This window comes from Elephantulus edwardii, unplaced genomic scaffold (genome assembly GCF_000299155.1).
Source record: "Elephantulus edwardii isolate Elephantulus edwardi_28Jun2011 unplaced genomic scaffold, EleEdw1.0 scaffold00007, whole genome shotgun sequence".
Taxonomy (NCBI): Eukaryota; Metazoa; Chordata; class Mammalia; order Macroscelidea; family Macroscelididae; genus Elephantulus; species Elephantulus edwardii.
Genome location: NW_006399757.1, coordinates 30,478,290 through 30,486,022, shown reverse-complemented (window position 1 = coordinate 30,486,022; position 7,733 = coordinate 30,478,290).

The window sequence follows — 7,733 nt, the reverse complement described above, 5'->3', positions numbered from 1 at the left end:
GGAAGGCCCTCTGGGAGATGGATTGATTTGGTGACTGGGGCATCCCAGATGAGTGTGTCAGAGACAGTGAGATTGGCATAGGACAGAGCAGAGTTTAGAGCTGTTGTACATAGGGTTGCTATGAGTTGCAAGCAACTCGACAGCACATAGCAACAACAACATCTTGTGGAGTCTTTTTTATTGTGCTATACAGCTTGTTAGGCAATTTTTAATCTTTAATGTTGTACTTCCTATCTTTCAATGGGTGTGATGGCATGGAACAGGGAAAAGGTCACACATTTCTTGTCAGCCAGCTGTTATATGAACACCTCCACTGTCCCAAGTTCCTATGAGGATCAGAAAGCCACCTGCAATGTTCAAAATGGTCATGCCTTGCTGTTTATAATTAACTGCTTAATCTGTCTCCTCATTTAGTTCCTGCCTTCAGTCAATGTTTGAATTATTTATCTTTTTCCTTGAAATGCAAGGTTCAAGAATTATCATCCATATCTGTTATCTTTGTTCTTGAGTGTCTTTGTTAAAGGAGGTTTGCACTGTCCTCTGCCTCATCTGCTATCTTCTTCGGAAGTCTTTTACAAATTTCTTGGTGTAGATGAGAAAGCAAGTTCAACATTATGTCCATTTGTTGAAATATCTCAATTGCTATTCTGGCAACTCTGGAGCCTTGTTTTCCTCTAATGCCTTCAGTGCAACTTGGACTTCAGTACAATTGGTTCTTGATCATATACTACCTCCTGAAATAGCTGAATGTCAGCCAATTCTTTCTGGTGCAATGACTGTGTCTTCCTTCTATCTTCTTGCTCCTCCCTTCTGTTTTCTTTTGGTCCTTCTTGTATCATTCAATACCTTTTCTGCAGAGTCTTCAGTATTGAAAATTGAGGCTCGAGGTATTTTTTTCTTCAATTCCTATCACTTGAGGAATGTGAACATGTTTTTCATTTTTGTATTATAACTCCAAGTCTCTTATTATGATACTTAACTTTATTTATGAGCTATACTTTGAAATCTTCTGTCTAGCTCTTCATAATTTCCTCTACTTATTTCTGCTTCTCACTGTTTTAGAGCCAATATATTCTGACATTCATTTTGTTCCTTTCTATCTTTTTGATTGCCTTTTGATTTATTAATGTATGATGTCCTTTTCTAAAAAAATTTTTATTTTTTGTGTGTGTAACATTAAATAGGATCCGACTGGTACAGGAGGAGATTGCCCCTCTTTCTCTAGTCCAGCATCTGGTGGATTTTAACCATGCACCTCTGGGATTGCAGTGCATTTATGATGTCCTTGATGCCATGAACAGCTTACTTGGTCTTGGGTCATTAGTGTTTATTGTACCAAATACATTGATGAAATGGTTTTTAAATTCAGGTGAGATATGCTCAAGGCCATATATTCACTGTCTGGGTCTTGTTTTTAACTCTCTTCAACTTCAATGTGAACTTGCCCAGGAACAATTGGCAATCTATTACACATTTAGCCCTTGGCATTTTTCTTGTTTAAGAGAATTAGTTTCTCCATCAACTCTTTGATAAAATGCATTCAATTGAATATTGTTGTTTACCGTCGGGTCAGAACCGACCCATAGCTGACTCTCCAGCAAATTTTCAGAGGCAGTTAATCACACTGGAGGAGATTGCTCATCCTTCTCCCACGGAGCAGCTGGTGGCCTCGAACCACGTGCCTTTGGGATTGCAGTGCAGCTTCTTGCCACTTAGAATATTTCATACAGGGAGCTCTTGTGGCCTAATAGATAAGAAATTGTGAAAACCAAAAGGCACACAATGGAAATGCATCAGCTATTCAGTGAGAGAAAGATTAGCAGTCTCTTCCAGTGTGATTTATTGCCTCCAAAACATTGCTGGTGAGTAAGCTATGAGTCAATTCTAACTTCACAGCATGTAAAAACATATTATATCTGCAAAAATTATTATATGTATAAGTTGCTACTTATATTGCCTATGTTATTAATATGTCATTGGTCTTGCAAAATTATGTTATATAATTTCCTGCATTATTTCTGTCACCAAAGCCATATTTTCCAACTACTGATCTTTCTGTGTTCCAAATTTCTGTATTTCAATGACCAGTAACTATCAATACATATCGATTCCTTCATTGATCAATTTCAGACTTCAAAAGTAGGTAAAACTTTTCAATGTCTTCATCTTTGCCATCAGTGGTTGATACATAAATCTAAATAGTTTTATTAAAAGTTTCCCATTTATGCATGTTGTTGTTGTTATGTGCCATCAAGTCACCTGTGACTTATAGTGACCCTATGTACAAGAGCCCTTAATCCTGCTCTATACTATGCCAATCTTATTGTCTCTGATACACCTATCCCCATTGCCCCAGTCACATCTGCATAAAAGTACCCTGTGTACTTTCATGCATATGTGATATTATTTTTAACATTGGCAGATTATATCTTAGGAAATATATAGTGGACAGAGAAGAACGATCATCTTTATCTTAGTTAACAAAACTTATATGAGAATTATTCAGACATAAACTCATAAATTTTACACACACACACACACACACACACACACAATTTAAGTATTTGCAATGCTATATCTTTACTTTGTCCCCAAGTTCATCTTATTTTTAAAATAGGAACTGTTTTGATGAGCATTAAGTCCCCTTGGTCTAACATCTTATCTTCACTGTCTCTACCGCAGAGCTTAGAATCTCTAAGGAAAAGTGATGTATTATGCCACAGGGATATTGTCGGTTTGGTTTCAGAACATCAAAATAATGTGAATATTACAAGTCACATAAACTTTCATTTCCCACAGCATATCAAATGTAAATTTTATACTATAGAGCATATCAAATGTTAATTTTACACTACACCATATTGTAGTAAGTGTAGAATAGTGTTATGCAAAAGTTCATCATATAATGAGAATTGTCAGAATATGCTATGGAGGCAGGAAATTAATCTATTGTTGTATTTCTGTTGGGAAAATGACATCAATAGACTACCCATCTTTGTCACAAATCTTCAATTAGTAAAAAAATACAATATCTGTGAAGTGCAAAGAAGCAAAGTGCAATTAAATGAGATTTACCTGTACCCTGATTAAAATAATCTTATCTGATTTAATGCTGAGTCACCTAGCAGGAAATGGCTGGAGAGGTCTAGATTAAAGACTCTTCTACTGCAAGAGAAAAGGAAATAATTTTGAAGAGTTGATGCCTTTGAATTGTGTTGGGGAAGACTATTGAATATGCCATGGACTATCAAAAGAACAAGTAAATGTATCTTGGAGAAAGTGCAACCAGTTTGTTACTTAGAAACAAGGATGGTAAAACTTCATCTCACATGCTTTGGGCATGTTTGTCAGTAGATGCTAGTCCTTAGAGAAAACACACTATTCCGAGAAAAGTAGACAAGCAGTGAAAAAGAGAAAGACCTTCAATTAGCTGGATTGACACAGTGACTACCTCAATGGACTTGAGTGTGGATGAGATCTTGAGGATGGTGTAAGATAGAGCAGTGTTTTGCTATGTTTTAATAGGACCTCTCTGAGTTTAATCAACTCGATGGCATCATACTTTAACATCTGGGTAATTGTTATTTTTATCTACCCAATGTCTATTCCAAATTAATTTTGTAGACCTACCTATCCTTCTTTTGGTATGGTCTTATTATGACTTCCGCTGAAAAATTCCCCCAAAGTAAGGGATAAATAAAGTATATGAGTTAGACTAAATAGATGCTGGCTTTCAGAAATTGTAATAAACCTAATGTAATTGGATTGCTTTCAGAGAAAGTGATTCCTCAGAGAGAATATTCAATAGCTCCTGCTACCTGGATTCTTAGATTTACCATTATTTCTGCTCTTGCTAAGCCTGGGTCTTCAGATCTACCTATTGTCTTTCAGAGAAATTACCAATTTACTTCCCTATTCCCTCTCTGCCTGTTCTCTAGCACCCCCTTTTTTAAGTTAGTTATAATTGGTCTTTATTGTTTGTAACCAAAAAATCATATCCAGTAAGCTTGCTCAGGTATAGTTTGATTTTTTTCTTTCTTTAGTGTAGTAGTAATGTCTAACATATATGACCAGGGAGCTCTGGAGGCCTGATGGGTAAGGAGTTGCACTACCAACCCTTGGGGAGGAGGTTGGGCTCTCTCCTGTGCAGTTTACAGCCTTTGAAAACCTATTGGGGGGCAGCTATCAGTCCATTCCAACTTGATGTCAATGAGTTTAGGGTTTTAGTTTCTTTTGGTTTTGGTTTTTTGAGATGACAAGATGACGTATTTGAAGGCATTGATAACTTTTACAGTGTGGTAGGAGTCATAAATGGGTTTTTTTTTTCCAAACTCTTGGGAGGAATGAAGTGGCCTCTAGGGCCTTCTTTTATCCTTTGTTTTTGTTTGTTTGTTTTTATTTTAGCCAGAATCCATCTGAAATCAGCAATAATTAGTTATCTTTATGTGCCGTTCAATTGTCAATATTATTAATTTCCCATCAGTCTATTGTATAAAGAGACTGCCAAGTACAGCCAGAAATGCACAATCCTCTCTAGGATACAATTGGTGAATCGGACCTTATAAAGATCAAATCCCTGTGTGCATCAAAACCTTTTTCCAACAGAATGAAAAGAAAACCTACTAACTGGGAAAAAACATTTGGCAATATTATTTCAGACAAGGGTCTCCTGTCAAAATATGACAGAATTCTACAGGGTCTTAACAAGAAAAAGACTGATCACACAATTACAAAAAGGGCAAAAGACATGGAAAGAATTTTCACAGAGGAAGGTATTCAAATGGCCAACAGACATATGAAGAAATTCTCCAAATCAGAAAGAGGTCTTCTCTTTTCTTGTTTTAAAATTCTTCTTAGACAGTTGAAGTTACTAGGACAAAGGTGAGGTTGGGACATTTCTTGGTCTATTTGTCTCTGGGGGGTGCATTGTTTCTTTCATACTCTTGTATAGTAAACATTCTCCCAAAAGAAGGAACTAATTCTCCCTTAAAAACAATGAAAGTTTTTATTTTTCTTTTCAAGGAGAAAAGTGAATTGGGGGGAGGGGGTGGGCTGGGAGAAAAGTGCAACAATGAATGACTGGAAACCCTAAGTCTCTGTAAACGATCATTAAAATTAATTAAAAAAAAGAAAAAATATTTTCTGCATTACAATTATACATGATCTTGTAGAAATTACCAAGATGAGAAAAAGGATTAAAACAAAAGCCATCAGATCACTGCATTATATTTTTTGCTCTACATTACTTTATTCTTCTTTTTTACAGTTTTTAGGAACACACACATACACACACACACACACAGAAACAATTTGGGAACCTGATGGCTTAATAACCAGGGAGATGGTGGTTTAGCAGTAGAATTCCTGCCTTCCATGTGGGAGACCTGGGTTTGGTTCTTGGGCAAAGCCCTCAAGAGCGGCAGTACCAGTGTGCTAGGCAATGTAATTAAACATTATATTAATCAATGGTAATTAATGTCATAAAACAAAGCATTTATGAAGGATTGCATTAAAAACCAATGTGATTTCTAAGTCTTCACTTAAGAAAAAATAAGAAATTAACATATAGAGTAAGTTTTGCAGTCTTTGTGTACAGGAGAGCCTAAAACAAAAATCTTACCTTGGTTCTAAAGTTGGTAAAAATATTGAACAGAGGACTCCATACCACCTCTGTGACCAGTAAAAAATAAAGCAGGTACATATCTCCCATAATCTGGTTTTTAAGCCTGGCACAGAACTTGCCCTATGGGAAGTGTTGTATAAAGGCTGAACTGACCTTCAGCCCACTGGGCCTTCTGTCACAAGGATGTGTTTGTATATAAGCTGTTTATTATCAATATACTCTAATCTCATCTTTGTACCAAGCCATTATGCTAATAAGAACTCTCTGAACTTGGCTGTGAGAAATCTTTCTGCCACCGATCACAGAAAGTCTAAACCAAGCATCGCATAGGGAGAAAAAGAACAAGGGTCTTGGCCAGTTATATCCTTTGCTGGGATTCGAAAATTCTTTTCAGTGGTTGAATCAGGTAAGAGACAATGCCTGCAGTGGGAGGGAAAGTAGCTCTTCCGTCTTCTTCTTTTTTTTTTTTTTTTGTTGTTTCTTTCTTAATTGGTGGTACTTTATTGTTTAAGGGTCAGGGCGGAGGGCTATTACACGGTTTGTACACAGTTCTTAATACATGTACCAAAAGTCTGAAAAGTCATATCGTTATGATTGTTTTCTAAACTCCAGTGACTTTCCAGCTTTAAATCTGAAGACAAATTTCTCTTAAGAGGATATCAAATCCCAACACATTCAATTATTAATAAGCTGCTCTATTATAAACTCTATTCATTCTCTATTTAATATCACACATATTATAACCTATAATTTTCAACCTTTCCCAAAACATAACACAGTTACTAGGAAACTTGAACTACCACAGTCAATGCTTCTTCTTAAAAATGTTTCTAGAATTAGTAAAAATCCTTGCTTTTATAAAATAATGGTAAAAATATTCCTCTGGATTGTACGAGAAGAGAAGACAGAAGACTGAGAAAACATGGTATTGTTGTTAGGTGCTGTTGAAATGACTCTGACTCATAGTATGCTTTGTAGGACAGAAGGAAACCTCCCCAGTGTTGTTCTGCCCGCTGTCCTTGCTATGCTCAAGTGCTTAAGCCCATTGTTAAGCCCATCTCTTTGAAGGTCTTCCTTCTTTTCCTCTGACCCTCTATCATTGATGATTTTCCTCGTTTTCAGGAACCTCTACTTTTCTAGGCTTGATGTCCTTTTCCAGGAACTTGCCACTCCTGGTAACATGTGCAAAGGATGTGAGACAACATCCCGCCGTGTTTGCGTGCATGGCACACTCTGTGCTTCTTTCAAGACATATTTGTTTGCTCTTTTGGCAGTCCATAGGATAGGCGATACTTCCCACCAACACCACAATTTAAGGGCAGAAATAATTCTTCTGCTTTTTTATTCGTTGTCCAACTTTCACATGTATGTGAAGCAACTGAAAATGCCATGGTTTAGGAGGTGGGGAAATATACCCTAATTATTAAAGTGACAACCTTGTTCTTTCGCACTTTAAAGAGCTTCTTGGCAGCTTTGATCCAGGTTGATCTAGGTTCTCTCACCTAGGGCTAGATTCTAATGTTTATATACCCATTTTCTGCTGATGAATCTTCTTTGTGGCTTGATCATCTATTTCAGTGTCTTGCCTACACTAGTTTGTTTTGGTTTTGGTCTGAAGATTTATCGTTTCCAGGTGCATTTTTTTTGTTTCATTTCCACTTTTAAAAATGAGCAGGTTTAGCTTCCTCCCCAGTCTCCTCTCAGCCTCCTCCTTCCCTGTCCCCTGCTTCTTCATTTAGGAGAAGGGAAAAGCGCATGCCCAGTGCTTGTGGACTGTGATCCACTTAGAACCTTCAAAAAGCTGGGCTGCCTGGAGACAGCCACTCTGTCTGCAACCAGAGCAGCTGGGAACCTGTGCTAGTGGTTGGTAAAGATGAATCTTGAATCATCCTATTGTTTCTGAGACCATGAAGAAACCTCAAAGCATCACTCTATTTTTTTTTAAAGCTAACACGTTCATTTTACTATGTCTCATTAGAGTTTCGTTTCTGAGGTTATAGGATTATAAAAAATGAAGTGGTGACTGTTTTGAAGCTTAGAATCCCTGAAGATGTAATCATTAGCTCATCTCTCCAGGATAGCTTGCCACTCAGAGGCCAATAGAATTGTT